Source organism: Tenrec ecaudatus, unplaced genomic scaffold (genome assembly GCF_050624435.1).
Source record: "Tenrec ecaudatus isolate mTenEca1 unplaced genomic scaffold, mTenEca1.hap1 Scaffold_1476, whole genome shotgun sequence".
NCBI classification, from domain to species: Eukaryota; Metazoa; Chordata; class Mammalia; order Afrosoricida; family Tenrecidae; genus Tenrec; species Tenrec ecaudatus.
The window spans coordinates 52,930-73,639 of NW_027457961.1; the positions used below are offsets into that span (position 1 = coordinate 52,930).

Genomic DNA, 20,710 nt, shown 5'->3' on the forward strand with positions numbered 1-20,710 from the left:
AGGAAAAAGCTGATTCCAGGAACCCAAGTGGAAGACGAATTTTGAGAATGATGAAGACAACGAATGTATAAGGGTGCTTTACTCAATTGATGTATGTATGGATTCTGATAAGAGTTGTATGAGCCCCAATAAAACGATTTATTAAAAAAATTATTCCTCAGTCCTTTAGTTGTTTACATGGTATTAGAAATGGAATTGTTCTCTTTCTTTCCTTTTCCGATTGTTTGCTGCTGGTGTATGGAAGCACAACATATTTTTAAAGAATCTTTTTATTAGGGACTCATACAACTCCCATCACAATCCATATACACATCAATTATGTAAAGCCCATCCGTACATTCATTGCCCTCATCGTTCTCAAAACATTTGCTCTCCACCTAAGCCCCTAGCATCAGGTCCTCATTTTTTCCCTCCCTCCCTGTTCCCCCCTCCCTCATGAACCCTTGATAATTTATAAATTATTATCTTGCCATATCTTTCCCTGTCCGATATCTCCCTTCACCCACCCCTCTGTTGTCCGTCCCCCAGAGAGGAGGTCACATGTAGATCCTTGTAATTGGTTCCCCGTTTCCAACCCATCCTCCCTCTACCCTCCCAGCATCACCACTCACACCACTGGTCCTGAAGGGATCATCTGCCCTTGATTCCCTGTGTTTCCAGTTCCCATCTGTACCAGTGTACATCCTCTGGTCTAGGCAGACTTGCAAGGTAGAATTGGGATCATGAGAGTGGGGGAGGAGGAAGCATTTAGGAACTTAAGGAAAGTTGTATTTTTCATCATTGCTACATCGCACCCTGACTGGCTTGTCTCCTCCCCGAGACCCTTCTGTAAGGGGGTGTTGTCCAGTGGCCCACAAATGGACTTTGGGTCTCCACTCTGCACTCCACCCCTCATTCACTATGATATAATTTTTTGTTCTGATGATGCCTGATACCTGATCCCTTCAACACCTCGTGATCGCACAGGCTGGTGTGCTTTGTCCATGTGGGCTTTTTTTGCTTCTGAGCTAGATGGCTGCTTGTTTACCTTCAAACCTTTAAGACCCCGACTCTATAGCCGGGCACCATCAGCTTTCTTCACCACATTTGCTTATGCACCCATTTGTCTTCAGCGATCAAATCAGGGAGGTGAGCACACAATGATATGAATTTTTGTTCTTTGATGCCTGATAAGTGATGGCTTCGGCACCTCTTGATCACACAGGCTGGTGTGCTTCTTCCATGTGGGCTTTGTTGCTTCTGAGTTAGATGGCCGCTCGTTTACCTTCAAGCCTTTAAGACCTCAGATGCTATTATCTTTTGATAGCCGGGCACCATCAGCTTTCTTCACCACATTTGCTTATTCACCCGCTTTGTCTTCAGCAGTTGTATCAGGAAGGTGAGCCTCATAGAGTGTCAATTTAAAAGAAGAAAGTATTTTTGATTGAGGGAGTACTTGAGTGGAGGCCCAAGGTCCTTCTGCTACCTTAATACTAAACCTATAAATATGTGCACATAGATCTGTAAGGTCTCTCTCTCCGGGACTAGATTTCAGCCTTGGTCCTTGGCTCCGCGCGAGAAAGATTTTATGCTGAAGCCGGGCTCGTGATCCAAGTGAATTTAATGAAAGTTCAAAGAAGCATCAGGTTTTACGCGGCACCCATAGGATTCCTTTGACCATGCGGCCTGGCAGAGACTGCTCCGGGACACGCAAGGATCTCTGCCCTCCCACGGAGATGACCAGACCCTCTCCCTCTCGGTTCCTGCCTTCTTAAAGGTTCCTGGGGGAGGCGTGGTGAACGACCCCAGGTCAATCCCATTGGCTGAATTGTAGTAACCTGGCCCAGGTGGGCTGCTCCAGGTGTAACTTCCATCTCCACCCACTGGCGGGAAAATCCAGCTTTGTCCTTTGCTGGTTCTCCTGGGCATGCGTAAATGGACTTCCCAATTACCTAGGCTAAGCTACCTAACATATCTATTTCCCCATCCTCATATATAAACATATTTGCCTATGTACATGTCATTATCTAGAACTCTATAAATGCCCTTTGCCTCCCAGCTCTTTCCTCTATTTTCTTTTTTGACTTTCCTCCTTTCCCACTATCATGCTCAGTCCCCACCAGGGTTTCAGCAATTCCTCTTGGTTACATTACCCTTGATCATGCCCTACCAAGCCTCCCACACCCTCCTCACCACCGATTTGGGTCACTTGTTCCTTTGTCCCTGGGTTTGTTAACACCACTACCTTTCCCCCCACTTCCCCCTCTCCCATGTCCCCTCGGAACTGTTGGTTCCATTGTTTTCTCCTCCAGATTGTTCATCCAGCCTATCTTATTTAGACAGACCTGAGGAGGTAATAACATGCACAAAAACAAGACAGAGCAAAACCAAGAAAGAATATACAGCAAAACAACAACAAACCAATGACAAAAACCAAAACAAAACACAATAAGAAAAAAAAGCTTGTAGTTAGTTCAAGGATTGTTTGTTGGCCTTTAGGAGTGTTTTCCAGTCCAGTCTGTTGGGGCACCATGCTGGCTCCAAAGTCCACCTTCAGCATTCCCTGGGGACCTCGCCACTCCAATCCCTTGCTGTTGCACCCCTTTAGTGTTTTGCCTCAGTGTGGCAGGATCATATTGGGTGCAATTCCCACACTGTGTCTCCATTGTTGTCCCCTGTAGGGCTATGAGTCAGTGAGGGGCGCCATGTCTCCTAGTTTGGCTGGCCATGTGGTCCTCTCTGTGAACTGGCTGTTCTAATTGGAAATATCGTCCCCATGGCCTGGTGGTCCAGGATGTGTGCTCCACTCTCCTCGTTCCCCTTCCTCTGCTCCCGTGTGCTCTGATCAGATATGTCCCTCTCCCGGAGCTTCAGATTCAATGCCGCCCTTTGAAATAAATTCTTCTGGGGGGAGGGGCAGGTGTCCATTTAGTAGTTGGGATTGGGACCGGCCCCTCAAACCTCTCCACTGGTTCCCTACTGCATGCTGGCATGCTGCATTCACATCTTGGAGCATTGGGTTGAAGTCTGGTCCCTCTTTCCCTGTGGAGATAAAAACAATACCCGCTCCCCTTGGGTGGGTTAGTGAGGCTGAAATTCTTTAAGTGAGCAGACAGCGTCTATTTTCTCCTGAGGAGTGGCCGATGGGTTTGAACCACTGACCTTGCTGTTAGCAGCTACCGGGGTTCCTTACAGTTAGCCGTAGGCACACTAAATGAAGAGACAGTAGGTTAGAAGATAAATGTGGGGAAATCAGTTAAGTGGAATGAGGGGCTCCGGGATGGAGGTTCAATAGGGTGAGTAAAGCGGGCCTCAATGAGGAGGTGGCTCTTGGGCACAGACTCAAGGGCAGGGAGGGAGGGAGTGTGCAGACACATGCGGGGGCAGTTCACGGAAGGCAAACACCCTGAGTCGGAGAGAGGCTGGTGCGCTCGGGAGAGGGAAGCGTTTTGCCCATGTGTTTTTGGTTGGTTAAATTCCTAGCAGAGGAATTATGGGGTCAAAGGAATTGTCTAGATCTCCTTTGAAATTCTCTCGTTTCAAAGCCCTGGGATAGAAGAGTGACCGTACCCCAAAAGAAATCTATTCAAATGCAAGAAAATCAAAATGGAAGAAGAGTAGAAAACATAAAGGGGCTAAAAATAGCAGTTACCACTTCTGTTAAGAATTTCTGTGAGAATCTCAGGGGTTTACTGAGTCATCTTCCGCGGTGCCTGTTACAGTGGGCTGGCACAGCTTGGCCACGTGTCACCCCTCCGCGTTCCTGTATCTACTAGGCAGGATCCATCTTGCCTCTTTGCCAGTGACTTTCAAGTACCAATCAGCTCTTCCCTTTCCACCTTCCCAGGTCCCCTGGGACCTTCCTATTCAGCTCCAATTTCTGATCTAGTTAAAGACATCCCAACTTTCCCACTGACCGTGAGACTAATCGGATGACTTCACTGGAGGCGCGCGACCTTGTGGTTCAGGGGGAGGGCAGTGGCCTTGAAGCACAGGGGGGACTTTCTGCTCTACCCAAGGGAAAGAATGGAGGGAGCTGCAGGGCCAGGGAGCAGGGAGGGTGTGTGGTAAGGGGCCGGCTCCAGGCAGAGGCTCATCAGAGGAGAAGAATGGGTTGGGCCCCGTTACCAAGGCCAGGCAGACTTTATTCTCCAAGTGGTAAGTCATCAAAGGAGGTTTGCTCAGAGTGACAACATGAGGCTGCCTTTCAAGAGGTTGTCTGGAGCTGGGGTGATAAATGCTTTTGGAAGGAGGGGAGTTAAGCCAGGGGAACCAGTTAGTTCACTGTGGCAGGAGATATTGTAAGCCTTTCATCCAGTCATTAAGCCAGTGTGTACTGGGGATCATGGGCATGCTGGGCACTGTGCTCCATCCTGGGAAGGTGTAACCCACACCCCCACCCTCATGGAGATCACATTCTAGCCGGGGACAGAGACAGCTATCCAGTGGAAATCAATTGAGTAGATAGTATATTAACCTGTTTGCAAACCTGTCACTGGAGTCGTAGGACTGCCCCGTATTGTGTCTGAGGAAACAGATTGGCCACCATGTCTCTGCCCCGAGGGGCACCTGGTGGACTGAGATCAACCCCCTCCTGGTTAGCAGCCACGTGCTTAAGCACCGACCACCACCAGGGCCCGTAGATAGTGTGCTTAACGGTGCAGGTGGTCAAGTGGACATGCACGCAGGAAGGGAACGAGGAGTTTTTCAGAGCCCCGGGGTGGTGTCCATGGTTAAGCATTTGTCTTACTAATGGGAAGGTCGGTGCACATTGCCTACTCCTAAAGGACCCCCAACGAAATGCAATCCTTTTCAGAAAAGTCAGGGCCACAAACTGTGGAGCAAAGGTCCACTCTGACATCCCGGGTCACCAGGAACCAGAATCGACTCGAGGGCAACTGTTGTTTGTTTACTAGAAATGGTTGTGGGCTGGGGCCGGGAGGGGGTGGGCGGTGGGTGGTGTGGTTCACAAGTTCCTAAAGAAGAAGGATAGCCAGCTGGGGGAAGGAAGGCTCTTGGGGTGACTTGTGAGTGGAGGGGCCCCAAAGGAGGTGGCATGGGAGAAGGAGAAGGTGAGGGCGAGGGAGGTTGGGAGTGTTTGTAGGTAGACTCGGTGAGACGAGGAGCCAGCCAGGAGCACAACAGGGAGTCAGTGATTTTTATGAAGGGCAGCAAGAGAAAGCCACCCAGGCAGCACACAGCACGGTACCATCATGGAAGACCCAGGGCGTTCAGGTTATAGGCATGTCTCCCCGATGAGGCTGTCAGCATCTTGAAAGGATCCATTCACACTGGCCAAACCAAGGGCTGAGCACATTCCAAAATATTCAGTGAATATTCACAGTTGGAAGGCATTCTTCCTTCATCTTGCTGCCCCCAGCCACGGGGAGCTCCCTGCGTGGTGCCTGAGGCTGCTTTTCTATACTTCGCTAGAGGTCCACCACCGCAGCTAGGGAAGCTAACCAAGGGTCTGGCCCCAGGGAGGACTGGGGTTTGGGCCAAGCAGGAGTCCCGCTGTGTTAGCTCCAGTTGACCAGAGAAACAAATTCATAGACACTTATATGTGTTTTAAAAGAGAACTTTATATCAAAGAAAAATTGTACATTATGAAAACATCCCAGCCCAGTCCAGATCAAGTCCTTAAGTCTGATATTAGCCCATATGTCCGATACCAGTCTATAAATCCCTCTTCCTACTCATGAAACACAAGCAATGATGCTGATGCAGGAAGATCACAGGCCAGTGGGTGGAAAGCCTTGTGGACCCAGTGGTGGTGGAGGCATCCCAGCGCTAGCAGGGGTCTCCAAGTGAGCCCTGCGGCTCCAGGGCTCTAGTGTAGCTCTGTGTGTCTTGTCAGCAGGAATGTCTCACAGGAAGGGAGCTATTGATTTCCGTGGGCACCTCCAAATGAGGTCATCAAGCTGCAACCTGAATGACAGCTTAGACTCCACCCCTCCACAAGTTGACACCAGAGTATGTTGCTCACCTGCTCTTGGGCTGTGTGGCCCCTCCTGGAGTAGGCGTGCGGCAGCCTCCTCCTTGAAAATCCCCTTCTATTTCTGGTGGTCCAGAGTCTCTTGGTCCCTCCCCAGTGAGCACTGCCCAGTGATACCCTGTGGCCTGCCCAGAGAGGGCATCTCATCCGTAAGTGGCTGGGTGCTGTTTATGTCAACATCTACCTCCCACCCCACTTAAGAGCTTGGCGTGCCTCCAACCGTGCCCTACCTGGGTGAGGCCCCGATGCCACTGCACTTCTACCGGGACTGGGTCTTCCCCAGCAGGCCCTGCATCATGCACAATGCCCTGCAGAAGTGGTCGCTCCCCTATCTGAGGTGGGTGCAGCCCTGGGCTGGGCTAGGGTGATGGGCGAGCTGTCTTGTGGCATGTGGGCATGCTCTTAGAGTCCCTTCCCCTAGGGCCACGGTGGGTGCCACGGAGATGAGCGTAGTGGTGACCCCAGATGGCTATGCTGATTCCGTGCGCGGAGACCACTTCGTGATGCCAGCCGAGCGCCTGCTGCCCCTGTGAGGTGTGTTGGACGTCCTGGAGGGCAGGGCCCGGCACCCTGGCGTGCTCTACGTGCAGAAGCAGTGCTCTAACCTGCTTACCCAGCTGCCCCAGCTGCTGCCCGACTTGGAGCCCCACGTGCCCTGGGCCTCCGAGGCTCTGGGTGAGAGGGGGCGACTGGGGCAGAGGGCAGTCGTTGAGAATACACAGCAGAAGCACACACCAAGCTTCTACACTGACAGCTCGGTGACATTGATTGTCTTGGCCCACACCCACCACCCCATGGCCAGGGTCAGGCCCTGCCGCCCTGGAAGCCTTGACTGTTGACCAACTGCAAAGGATTAGTGCTCTAACTTTTGCCTGTGGGGGGTTGGGCCCACTCCCCAAGCCCTCCAAACCATGGCCTCTTCGCCACTTTTCCCTGTGATGCCCCTCGCTCGCATGCAGTACCCCTGCCCACATCCTGTTGGGTGTTATCCCAGACCCGACCTGCAGGGGACAACCACTCCTAACTCTCCTCCTCTGTCCTGCAGGGAAGATGCCAGACGCGGTGAACTTCTGGCTGGGGGAGGCGGCCGCAGTGATGTCCTGTAGGTGTCTCTGGGATGCAGGGACAGGGAGGAGCCAGGATGGGGCCAAGGGTGGGAGGCTGGCCTGGAGGGTCGGTCTACAATTCTGCGAACATAGGAGGAGCGGCGTTGCAGCGTGGTGGGTGGGATGACTTTGGTGTGGGGGCGCACTAGACATCTCTCAGAGGGCACGTTGGCCCCGGAGGTGAACTTGGGAGAACCCTATGCGTGGATATTTACCTCTTTGGAGAGATGACCCGCATGGGGCGTGTGGTGAGTGCCAAGTCCCTGGTGGCTGGGATCTGGAATGCCCTCCACCCCAGACCCCCCCTGGGCATCTCCTGGAGTCTGGTTTGACTATGTCGTTGAGAATACACAGAGCAAAAGCACACACCAAGCTTCTACGCTGACAGCTCAGTGACATTGATTCAGTCCCTCTAGTTGGTTCAAACGTTCTCACCCTCCCTTCCCGAGTTCTTCTCCCTGAGGGAAATGAGGGGGCTTCAGAAACTGTGTAGAAAATAATGGGATTCCCCCTCCCCCTTATAAATTCATTGTCCTCCAGGATCCTGGCTGTTCTTTGAAGAGGCTGTTTTCAGTCTGAGCCCGGATGGAGTTTAAAAGAGCACCATGCTCATGGCAGAGGGATGGAGATCCTTTACTGGCTAAGTTGAACTAGTACTGGGCGTAAAGGAGACATCAGGGGACACTTTGGATGGAAGGTTGAAATCTTTATTCGCAGGACTTTCTCGTTTTTACACCCCTGGCTGTCTTGAGGCGCAAGGCTCTGGGTGGGCAGGTTCTGCCTCTCATGTGCCCTGCTCCGCCAAATCTGCCCAGGACCTTCTTTGTGTTGGCAGTGCACAAGGACCACTACGAAAACCTCTACTGTGTCCTCTCTGGAGAGAAACATTTCCTGTTTCACCCGCCCAGCGATCGACCCTTCATCCCCTATGGTAGGGCTGGGACCTGCCTTACGCATGGGCCCCAAACCAGAGGAAGGGTAGCGAGGCTTCCCTGCCTGTGTCCCTGGGGCCAGGCAGCCAACAGGAGAGGCTGGGAGGAGGTGTGAGGGGCTGGGAGCTCTCTTTGCTGAGCTCCCCCTTTTTCTCTGGCATCAGAGCTGTACACCCCAGCAACCTACCGACTCACTGAGGCGGGCACCTTTGAGGTGGTGGATGAAGAGGCCATGGAGAAGGTGTCCATCTTGGCCCTGGGCCTCAGGGAGGGGCAAGCTCATCCATCTCCGAGGAGCAAGTGGGCCCCAAAAGTCCTGGGAAGGTGGCCCCTTCCTCCGTAAGGTCCCACCTTCTGGGGCTGGTTTCCCAGGGCGGATGGAGGGGGACCTTTGGCCCTTACCGTTGGCAAGGCCAAAGGCCGAGTTCCCCGGTCCTGCTCCGTCCCCAGGTGCCCTGGCTTCCACTGGATCCCTTGACACCAGATCTGTCCCGGTACCCACAGTACCGTGGGGCCCAGGCCCTCCGTTGCACCATGCAGGCCGGCGAGATGCTCTACCTGCCGGCCTTGTGGTTCCACCACGTGCAGCAGTCCCAGGGCTGCATTGCTGGTGAGGAGCTGCTGGCCTCGGCCAGCGGGTGGGCTGGGGAGGCTCTGGGTCAGAGCTGGGCCACCCACTCCTGTGCTTGCTCTCCCCACAGTGAACTTCTGGTACGACATGGAGTATGACCTCAAGTACAGTTACTTCCAACTGCTCGACACCCTCACCAAGGCCTCAGGCCTGGACTAGTGGAGCCCCCAGGGAACGTGCCCCCCCACAGCTCAGGGGGCACTCTGGCCCCTCCAGATAGTTCCCCACAGAGACACCCTGCAATCTGTCTGACCCAGAACCCCGTTTGGGTTGGGACCGATCCTGGAGACTATCGTGGGTGATAGGAGGAGGACCAGGAAGTGCCAGGCAGGTGTCTAGGTCAGGGTTCCCAGAAAGCTGCCACGCAGGTGAAGCAGCCCCGTGGGTGGAGGCCAGCTGCGGCGTCCTCCCTCCTCTGTAAAGCTGTGAAGTGGACATAATGATGGTCCCTACCTTTCTGGCTGCCCTGGGGCCTGGAGAGGGTTTCTGTAAGGGCCCGCTCGCTCGCTCGAAAGACATGCTCAATAAAGCCGGGGAGGCTCCATGTGGTACCTGCCCCTTGTGGATTTCTGTGTCTCCAGGAGGGCGGGGAGGGTTCAGATGGAAATGTCAGAGAGAGGAGCTAGCTCCCTGTCTGTCCAGGGACCACAGCTTGTACTCCGGTCTGGCCGGCAGGCCAACCCTGTTTTAACTCTCTGCCAGGGCTCATTGACTGGGACTCTGGTTTGCTTCGCGATGGGGTTGGTGGCCTGGGGACGAGCCTGTGTCTCCTAACCAGCACAGGGACCAGGGGACATAAACTGCCCCACCCCCACCCCTGGGCTGCTCCTCTGCAGAAGGAACTGGCTTTCTCATGCTGCCCCCACAAAAGGGGAGATGAGCCCCCTTCCCCTGGGTGCCCACCTGGAGCTCCAGTCCTGGCCATCTCTGGGGACCCAGGTGGCCCAGGCCCTGGCTTTGAAGAGCTGTTTTTAGTAACAGCCACTCCCCTGCTGTGATGATAGGCTCCGGATACACCCCTCCTCCGGGTCTGCTTCAGTGGAGACTGGGCATTCCTGTCCTTCTGGTACCTGGATGTTGCTACAAGCCTTGTTGGTGGGGACTCTGCCCTTGCCCTACCTCTGGCGGCTGCCCAGACCTGTGGCCCCTCCAAGCCATACCTTCCTGTCCTGCTCACACGGGTGGTTGGTGAGCTGTCCTGGAAGCAGGACCCAGCTGGGCAGGCCCAGGTGGTGTCTGCTGGGGGCAGTGGGTTTTCCAGGAACCCAGCAGGGGTGGGGGACCTTGAGCCCATGGGAGGGTGTCAGTAGCCCCAGTATAGGCTGAGGTGCCACATTTCTTGGACAGGGTGTGGGGCTTGGGCGGAGCGGAAGATGCAGGTGGGAGGGGCTAGGGAGGCCAGTTGGGACATACTTGGATTTTGGCTTAAAACCCCACAGTCCTCGGCCCAGTGGCTACTGCTGCCTTTGCTCGCCCCGCCTGGGACCCCCAGCCTCATGGCTCTGGTAAGACTGGCGTGGCACTGGAGCCCACTCTGACCCTTGCTCCCCACCTGAGTCCTAGCTAATGCTTTCTCTGGAGGGCTGTGGCCACGGTGGTCTTCAGGTGTAGGGGGCGTGTTTGCCAGCTTTTGGTAGGGGCATGGCTGGGCTGCGGATCCACAGAGCTTCTAGGCAGGGAGAGGCTCCTGGCTGCTCCCCTGCTCCCTCTGAGTCAGTTGCCTGGGCTGTCGGGGCCTGAGACTGATGAGATGGGTGACTTTCCCGGGTTCTTCCTCTGCCAGGAACCCCTGGGTGCATGCAGCTGGGACTTCCAACGACAGCTGGGAGGCCAGTGAAAGGGTGTGCTGACACACGCTCCCTGGCCCCAGCGCACCTGGCAGGGCTTCAGCCCAGAGCCCGGGGTGGTTTGGGATGGAGTCCTGGGGTCCTTTGTTCCTCTGCCCTCGGAGAACCTGGAGGGCGCAGGGCTTGGCGCCCATGGGCTGCCTGGCCTGGTAACCTCCCACCTGCCCCAGCACAGAGGTGGCTTCCAGAACTTCCCCCTGACCAGGGGTGGGATGCACAGGGAGGAGCGAGTGAGCAAGCAGGAGCATAGTCCTAGCAGGCCGCTCCCTCCATGCCCTTCTGTATGCCCACCCAGAGCTTTGTAAGCGAGGGCATGGGCTGGGGCAGACAGGTGGCAAGATGGGAGCCTGCTGGTTCCAGGAGAGGGAAGCGGAGAGCACAGCGATCCTGCCTCTGGGTCTCCGGCCAGTTGCTGGGTCACCTCTCCATGCCTCCACCTCCTCGTGAGGCAGCGTAGTAGTCGGCTGAGTTAATGTATGGATAGCCCTTGGGACAGACCTGTCATGGGCATTGTGTAAGTTCCTATGGACGTGCCCTGTCTCTTCTAGACTCGGGGTTCTGGGTGGCCTTGGCCCTGTTGGTGCAGGGTGAGCCCTCACAGGTGCCCCAACCTCCCTTCCATCGCCTGCGGCCTTTGGTCATGTCATCCCACAGCAAGCTTGTCCCCTCCCCGCTGCTCTGCAGGCCAAGTTGCCCGGGACCTGCCTGCTCACCATTCTTGTGCTGCAGGCCCACAGCCTGCCTGCCAGGGACGTGGGTGAGTTGACCGAGAGAGAAGGGAACTGAGGTTGCAATTGGAGCAGGGCATGGACGGTGGGAGGTGGCAGGAGGGCTGGGCCTGCGAGGTCCTGGGAGGAGGGGCTGCAAAGAGTGATGGGCAAGGGCTGGTGATGGAGGGTGGGGCTTGGTGCGTCCCCAGGGATCCCTCTGGTGGTGAACTCTGCGTGGCTTGGGGGAGAATTGGCCCTCATTTCTTCTCCTCCAAGTGACCCACCGTGAATTCTATGTGACCCTGTGGCTGCCCACGGCCTGCAACCACCGGCTCCAGACGCGCACGGTCAACAACTGCAGAAACCCTGTCTGGAACCAGAGCTTCCACTTCCGGGTGCACAGCCAGATCAAGGTGGGCCTGCCTCAGCCCAGTCCTGCGTACCCCCAGCGCCACCCCCACACCACCCCCCACCCCATGGCCCTGTCCCGCTGCTCCCCTTCCAGAACATGGTGGAGCTGAAAGTCTTTGACCAGGACCTGCTGACCAGCGACGTCCCCATGCTGTCAGTGCTGTTTGACGTGGGCACTCTGCTGCCTGGGGAGTTCCGGCGCCAGAGCTTCTTGCTGAGCCTGCAGGCAAGACTCCACATGGGCGGCCACCCTCGGTACCACCAACGGGATGCTGCTTAAATGCCCTCTTCAAAGAACTTGTTTACAGACCATGAGGTCAGGTTTCCCTGGTGCCCGAGGCCCTTGTCAACCAGGACCTGCTTCCCGAGGAGCGGCCCCCTCCTCGGGGCCACATTATGGACAGCAGCCCTCCCCGCATTGGCACCCCTGGCTGGCATCTGGGTTGGAATCTGCACATACCCACACTGACACACACACTCACACTCACATTCACACCCACACACAGCCTCACACACATACACAGGTACACTCACAAGCAAGCACACGCACTCAACCACTGTCACACTCACACATGCACAGCCATGTGGATACACATGCACACACACTCACATGTGCACACAACCACTCACATGCATGCCCACATACATGCACACGTCTTACCTGTATAACTTGCTTTTTCAGGGTGGGGAGCGGTTTGACGTTGAATTCCGCCTGCGGAGTGTGTGAGTTGGGGGTTGCGGGGGTCAGGGGAGTTGGGGGTTGCGAGGTAGGGAGAGGGGCTCTGGGTCAAATCTGTCCCTTCTGGAAGGAGAGAGCCTCGTGCGCTCAGGGCTGGTGTCCTTCCCCGGGGACCCTCTGTGGTTGGAAGGACTGCCTAGGCTTCCTTGGGGGCAAGAACCTGACCCCCGCTCATGGCTTTTCCCAGGACAGACTGTGCAGAGCAGCTCACCAGCAACGGTGTCCTAGTGGTGAGTCAGATCATTGTAGTGATTGATTCAGGATCATAGTAGTGATTCGGGATCATAGTGGTGACTTGGGATGGTAATGGTGACTTAGGATCATGGTACTAATTCGGGATCATAGTAGTGATTCGGGATCATAGTAGTGCTGTGTGATCATAGTAGTGATTTGGGATCATAGTAGTGTTTTGGGATCATAGTAGTGCTTTGGGATCATAGTAGTGCTTTGTGATCATAGTAGTGCTTTGTGATCATAGTAGTGATTTGGGATCATAGTAGTGCTTTGTGATCATAGTAGTGCTTTGGGATCATAGTAGTGATTTGTGATCATAGTAGTGCTTTATGATCATAGTAGTGCTTTGTGATCATAGTAGTGCTTTGTGATCATAGTAGTGCTTTGGGATCATAGTAGTGCTTTATGATCATAGTAGTGATTTGGGATCATAGTAGTGATTTGGGATCACAGTAGTGCTTTGGGATCATAGTAGTGATTTGTGATCATAGTAGTGCTTTATGATCATAGTAGTGCTTTGGGATCATAGTAGTGCTTTGTGATCATAGTAGTGCTTTGGGATCATAGTAGTGCTTTATGATCATAGTAGTGATTTGGGATCATAGTAGTGATTTGGGATCACAGTAGTGATTTGGGATCATAGTAGTGCTTTGGGATTGTAGTGGTGAGTGACACACCCTCCCTCAGGCCATCTGCTCACCTGCCCTCCTGGCTGCAAGTCTGTCTGGACCAGGAAAGAGCAAAGTTGGAGGGGCTATGATTTCCAGAGGACATGGGACTGAGGAGCAGGAACCGCGGGCTGCAGGGGAAAGGGTAGTGGTGAGGTGTCCTTGCGTGGGAGGGGCGGCATATGAATCTTCTCTTCCCAACACAGGCCCGTGAGCTTTCCCGCTTGCATGTGCGGCTGAAGGAGGCCGGGGACCAGAAGGGTGAGTCTCCCAGGTCACCAGGACAGCCCTGGCCCTCAGCCTATGTCTTCCCCCTTCCTCAGCTGCCCATCCTGGAAGAAGCTGCCAGCCACCTTTAGCCTCCGAAGGCTAGGGGCTGGGGGTGAAACTGCCCGGGCTTACCAAGACCTGGTCTTTTCCCATGACCCTGCTCTGAGGGGGCTGGGCTGGGGGTAACTCCTCCCAGCCTCTGCCAGCCACAGGGGCGGGAGACACCTCACGGGCAGGGAACCCCCTCCCACCCCTACCTCGGTTCCTTTCTCCAGAGTCAAAGGGAAAAGATCAGCTTGTGGTCCCCGGATCCTACGAGGGATCTCAGGAGGCCACCGTAGGCAGTGACTCCTTCCGTTTCCACTTCCCCACCTGCTGGGAGCAGGAGCTGAGTATCCACCTGCAGGTAGGGTGCCCCCCCCACTGACCCCCTGGAATTCAGGCCCACAGGGCCGGGTGGTACCCCTGCTCTGAGACTCGGGTAAGTGTACAGTTTTAGTCCCCTTGCAGAACGCCCGCCAGGAGCAACTGAAGGTGCCACTCAGGGCCCTGCCATCAGACCAGCTCGTGAGGCTGGTCTTCCCTACGTCCCAGGTACTCTTCACTCAGAGGAAGAGACCTTGATGTGGGGGTGGGACAGGGCCTCAGGCCAGTGCGGGGGTGGTGGCAGGGGGTGACTCCTTCTCTCCCTTTTCTTTTGGGCCAAGCCCCTGGGCTGGGCTGTGGGGGTGCATCCCTGTGGAGATGACTGGGGCATCCCAGGGCCGAAGTTGGGGTGGAGGTGCCAGCCTTTCTGAGTGGTGTTTTGCTGGTTTGCAGGAGCCTCTGATGAAGGTGGAGCTGAGAAAAGAAGACAGGTGAGAGGCTGGGCTGGGGGAGAGCAGCCGGGGGAGGGAGGGCGCTACGTGCAGCTGGGTGGCCTGGAGGACCGGAAGCAAGCGGGTGGCTGCAGCAGGGAGCTCCCAGTCTTGGGAAGGTGCTCAGAGCAGAGAGGGTCCTTCCTCAGCCTTGTAGTCTGCGTGTGGCCTCACTGGGTGGGAGAGAGGTGGGGGCTGAGGAGAGTAACACGCCTGGTTTGAGGAGCACAAAGACCAGAAGGAAGCAACCTTTTGGGTGGAAGCAACGTGGCTGGGCCTTCAAGAACTTTTGCTGGCCCTCGGTGTCTGGGAGCATAAGCAGCCCCAACTTAAAGGCCTTTGTTCCTTCTCAGCCCCCGTGCCCCCTCCCCAGTGTAGCCCTGGTCCAGCGTTGCAGGGGAGGGAGAAGCTGAGACTCAGGGCCACCTTTGGCCACAGGGACACCCTCATCTGCCGGCTGGCCTTGCTGTCATGCCGGGCGTGTTTGTGTGGCTCTGGGCCCACCATCCCCCCCTCACTCTCCAAGCTTCAGCACGCAGGCTGAAGGGAGAGAAGAGATGGACGTGGATCTTGCAGGGAGATGGGCCCAGTGTTCTCTTTTTCTGACGAGGATGAGCACTGCCTCACTGTCCGTCCATCCCCCCACCCCACCCCCAGACCAGGGGAGCTGGCCGTGCGCCTGGGCTTCGAGCTGTGTGCTGAGGAGCAGGCCTTCCTGAGCAGGTGGTGGCCAAGGCCCTGCAGCAGGCCCTGCAGCTGGAGGGAGACCTGCAGGAGGACGAGGTCTGTCGGGCTGGGCAGGAGTGTGGGGGTCTCAGGCCGAGTGTTGAGCTGAGTGGGCCTCCACACTTCCATTGCCCGACCAGGGTTGGTTGTAAGGCGGACTTGTGTTTGCCTCTCGTCTGCCCACCTACCCCCCTTGTACTTCCCGGAGCTTTCTTGATGTTATCTTGGGCCCAATGCGGCTGAGCAGTGTCAGAACCACGGGCCCCACCAGGGGTAGCTACCCTTCTCTGTGCGTTGGCCCGTGACCTGGAGCTGCTTTTAAGACTGGGCCTCTCAGACAACTCGGTGGACATCTGGCCAGGCCTCTCTGCTGGTTGGGCTGGCTCCTAAGGAAATGAGCTCCTTGCAAGGGGAGAGGGACGCTGATTTAGGGGTTTTGAGGTGAGCCTGTGTCTTTTAAGAAGTGACCGCCGTACTCCCCAGGCTGGGGATGGGGAGATAAGGCCTGTGGCCTGTACGCTCCCTGGAGTTTTCAAAACCCGAAAGGACCCACCCTGCTGAAGGAGGTTATCCTGACATGACTCTCCTCAGCTGCTCTGACTCAGACCTGCTCCATGGGTCCCCACCAGACTCTGACCTACGCTAACTTGGTGGTGGGGCCAGGGGCAGGGGACTGAGTGGCCACTTGACTTGCTGTGTCATCCTCCTGTGGTTTTTACTGCCCGGCGCACCCTGACCTCCCCTCCACCAACTGGAAGTCCCCGCAGGGCCTCCCTTGAGCCCAGCTGTACTCTGCCCTTCCAGGTCCCAGTGGTGGCAATCATGGCTACTGGTGGAGGGGTCCGGGCAATGACTTCCCTGTATGGGCAGCTGACCGGCCTCAGGGAGCTGGGCCTCTTGGACTGCGTCTTCTACATCACAGGGGCCTCAGGCTCCACTTGGTGAGCAGGCTGAGTGTGGGATCTGGGGGTGAGTGGGCAGAGGCAGGGGTGCCTGTGGTAAGGCTTCTCCAGTGCCCCCTTGGCCTCCCTGACTAGATTGGAAGGTCTGCGAGGAGGCAGGTGGCAGGTGCGATATGCCCAAGGTGCCCCATGGGCTTCGGCTGTCTCCATGAAGCTGGAAGGCACCTGCGGGCTGCTGCCCTGGGAGAGAAGGTCCGAAGGGGTGTGAGGTCTCGGGGGACTCTTAGAGGAACCTGTCTGCCCCCGACCTCTGGCTTTGCCTAGGACCTTAGAAAACCTCTACAAGGATCCAGAGTGGTCGCAGAAGGACCTGGGGGGCGCCACCGTACTGCTGAAGACGCAGGTGACCAAGAACAAGCTGGGCGTGTTGGCTCCCAGCCAGCTGCAATGGTACTACCAGGAGCTGGAGGAGCGCGCTCGCCTGGGACACCCGGCCTGCTTCACCAACCTCTGGGACCTCATCAATGAGGCCATGCGACATGATGGGGTACAGAAGGGCGGCCCATGGGGACGGGCCTGGACCTGGAGGCAGCCCTGCTGGGTAGCAGGGCGAGGGGAGATCTCCAGAGACCAGGCAGCAATGGGTTTACACGGAGTTATCTCCCTACAGCCTGATGTCCACAAGCTCTCGGAGCAGCGACAGGCTCTGAGGCACGGCCAGAAACCTCTCCCCATGTACTATGCCCTCAACACTAAGGGGCACGGCCTGTCCACCTTTGAATTTGGAGGCAGGTCGAGGCAGCTGGTTGAGGCCCCGGGCGGCCAGGGGTCGGGGAAGGGGTGGTTGGGATGGTGTGGGGAGGCAGTTTTTCATGCCCTTCTCCTTACACTCTGGTCCGGGACCCGAGTGAATCCAGACACCCATGACCCCAGAGTCACTTGGACTGGAGGGGAGTCGCCCCGTCCTTTGTGGCTGCCCTGCGTGGGTTCGGGTGGGCAGGAGGGTGGTGGCCAACAGCGGTCCCTTCCCACCGCAGAGTGGTGTGATTTCTCCCCCTACGAGCTCGGTTTCTCCAAGTAAGGTGCCTTCATCCCCTCCGAGCTCTTCGGCTCCGAGTTCTTCATGGGGCGGCTGATGAAGAGGATGCCTGAGTCCCGCATCTGCTTCCTGGAAGGTGAGGGGGTCTTGGAGAGAGAATGGGGGAGGGGAGGATGTTTCTGGGGGAGCCCCATCACTGAGGCGGGCAGCAGGGAAGGGTCAGGCTGTGACAGGAATGGGGGCTCTCGTCCCCTTGTGTCTGCGCTCCCAGGTATCTGGACCAACCTATATGCAGCCAGCCTCCAAGACAGCTTATACTGGTCCTCGGAGCCCAGTCCGTTCTGGGATCGCTGGGCTCAGACCCTGACCAGCTTGGGTAGGTGCCCAGGCTCCGGGGCTGGTGCTGGGGGTGGGCATGTGACTCCCAGCTCTGTGTGTGTGTGGTGGTGGGGGCACTGGTCTCAGCTCTTTCCCTCTCCGGGGTCACTGCCCTCAGACTGGGCTAGCACCCACGCCCCACTCCCTGGCTGTGCAGACAAGGAGCAGGTCCCAGTGCTGAAGATGGAAGTGCCACCCAGCCTGGCTGGGAGGATCGGGGAGTTGTTCTCTGGCCTCCTGGCGTGGCGTCCGCTTGCCCAGGCCACCCACAACTTTCTGCGTGGTCTCCAGTTCCACAAAGACTATTTCCAGCACCCTCACTTCTCCTCCTGGAAAGGTAGCTTCTCCCACCGGGGTCCAGCCCCCTGATGTCTTCCCAGAGCTGTGGGCCTTGGCTCCAGGCCCCTCCTGGGCCCCTCACCTCACCCCTTGGCTCCAGGCCTTCCATGTGTGGCCCCACGGGATGTGGGAAGTAGAGTTTCCTGCTTTCTCCTTCAGCTGGGGCTGGAGGTTGCTTCAGGGCTGGGGCCAGGTGGGTGGGGCCTGAGGGTGGAGTCTTTTTCCAGGAGCAGCCAGTGACTGCCACTGACCAGGGGAGCAAGCGTGGTGTCCTCAGCACCCGTGCTCAAGGCTGCCCTCCCACCCCGCCCACTTCTCCAGACACCAAACTGGATGGACTCCCTAACCAGCTGACCCCTGGGGAGCCCCGCCTGTGCCTGCTGGACGTGGGCTACTTTGTCAACACCAGCTGCCCGCCCCTCCTGCAGCCCACCCGGGACGTGGACCTCATCCTGTCGCTGGACTACAACTTAAATGCCACCTTTCAGGTGGGGGAGCTGATGAGTGGCACCCGAGGATGCTAGGGCGGCTTCACAGTGTGTGCCTTGCTGGCTTCCTCCCAACCCTATGAGACAGGGACCCACATGCTATGGGCTGAGCTGTCCAGAGAAACAAAAGCAGCAACACTCCTTTGTGTAGAAAGAAAGAGCTTTAGATCAAGAAGTCATTTTAGATCAGCAAGGCATCCCAGCCCAGTGTGATTCAAGACCATGCTAGTCAGAACCTTCCTCAGCCTCTGTGTAGCTGCAGGCAGATAATGCCCAGGCTGGCGTGAACACGGCCGAGTCGGCGGCTCTCCAGGCTGGTGGCCCCATGGGGCCGTCCCTGGAGACAGAATCCCAGCGAGGAGGAAGAGGCTCATAGCATCTCCCCTTCCTTCCAAGGAGGGATCACCAGGCTTCCACCTGAGTGACAGGTGGGACTCCACCCCTGCACTTTCACGCAGGTCCAAGTGGACATAATATCTAACCACCACACCATGTCAAAAGAACCAAACCAGGATCCCCACCATGGAGTCCATGCTGACTCACCGGGTCCCCCTTGGTGTGTTTCCGAGATCGAACTGCTTACGGGAGTAAAAATGCCCACGGAGCAGTTTGTCACAGGAAATCAGCCTCTAACAACCAATGGGTCAGTAGGCACAATTGTATGGCGATAAAATAGTAAAGGTCTAGTAAAGTCATAGAGGCTAGGAGAGATAGGGGAGCGAGAGTACAATAAAGGAGTCGGGCACGTTTTATGATAGCATGCTCACCTCAGCTCCTCTTGATGGACCACGAGGAAGTGGGGGAAGAGAGAGCATCTGTATTAACTTGGGGTAGTTACAGGTAGCCTTAAGACATGCATATTCAGTAGTTACATACGCCACAAGGTGGGTGGGATCGACAGTAATGCTGAGTTCACAAGTGAGGAAGCCTAACAGCTGCATTGGGGGAAGCTGAGAGGGGGGCTGGGCGACAGCAGGAAGAGAGAGCCAGAGGATGTCTGCCTCTGTAGGGAGATCAGACCAGCCATGTGCTCACTTGAAGGCAGCATGGCTGTTAAGGGAGAGTCTGTGGCTACCAACGTGGAGGCACAAGTTCAGGAACGTGGTGCTCGGCCCTCTCTCCATGGAGCAGCGGGTGGTTTCCCAGTGCTGAACCTGCAGAACCTCGCCCAGCACATAACTGTTTCACCACCAGCACTCCCTGTGAAAAGAACTGGGGTTTCATTCACGCTCCATCAGGGGGCTTTCTCCGCAATGGGGAGAGGATATGATGGTGAATCTGGTTGGCTGCACCTGCACCCCGGCTGGTTGCAGGCCGTCGACACCTCAGCGTTTAGTTTCTGTGTTAATTTAGTGAGAGGTGTGTGCCCTTCATGGCTGGCCTCAGTGATGGCTACAGTCCGTTTGGTGTAGCTCTGAGGGGCTGTGGAATGGCTGTCCACTCCGATTGATGCTTGGTCCTATGTGACGTCAGTGTCCAGGACCAAGGGAGCCCAAGGCAGCTGCAGCTGGTGGGCCGCATGTGCCAAGAGCAGGGCATCCCGTTCCCGCCCATCTCTCCCAGCCTCGATGAGGAGCGCCAGCCTCGGGAGTGCCACAAGTTCTCTGATCCCGGCCGGCCTGAGGCCCCAGTCATTCTGCACTTCCCCCTGGTCAACGACTCCTTCCGGGACCACTCAGCCCCTGGTGAGCCAGCTTGCCGCCACCCCCTTCCTGGTGTCCCAGCCTCCCCGACCCAGCAGACCCTCCCTCCACCCCAGCACCCTGCCCCTCCATGCCCACGATGTGCTCTCTGCACAGGGGTCCCTAGGACACCCGAGGAGCAGGAGGCCGGCCGGGTGAACCTGTCTCCGTCTGACTCCCCCTACCACTACTCGAAAGTGACCTATAGCCAAGAGGACTTGGACAAGCTTCTGGGCCTGGCCCACTACAACATCTGCAACAACCAGGAGCGGCTGCCGGCTGCCCTGCACGAGGCCGTGCGGAAGAGGAGGCAGCACTGACAGCCCGCCCCGAGTGACACCATGCCTCAGCCTCAGAGAGCCATCCCCCAGTGTTCTGGGGCCTCGGAGGGCCTGGTTGGCCCCAGCAGCACCCTTCCTAGCCTTGGGTGTATGCCCTGGTACCCCAGACGGGGCAGGAGCTGCCAGCACCTCACAGAGGGCCATCTGCACTGTGAACTGAAGCTGTGACTACGGGCTTGCCACAGCTCAGCAGCTGCTCTGGTCGTGGGCCCTGGGCCCCTGGAGCAGGCCACAGTGGGCCTCTTCTCCAAGCCCCGGGAGAGGTGGGGTGCAGAGGTGCTGTGGCAGCCGGGGTGTAAATGGGGTGGGGTAGGGGTTCGGGGTGGCTGGGCCCGGTGTAGAGTGCTGGCACTGGGGGGAGGGTCCCAGGCTCCCCCGCCCTGCTGCTCTGAATGCTGTACGCAGGGACTCGGGGGCTGCACACATTATATGACTC

The 20,710-nt window shown here is 56.8% G+C and overlaps 1 pseudogene; it reads left to right on the forward strand.

The window, feature by feature from the left end:
* Positions 1-6,175: 6,175 nt before the first annotated feature.
* On the forward strand, positions 6,176-20,253 carry LOC142436078 (cytosolic phospholipase A2 beta-like; annotated as a pseudogene).
* The last annotated feature ends 457 nt before the right edge of the window (positions 20,254-20,710 follow it).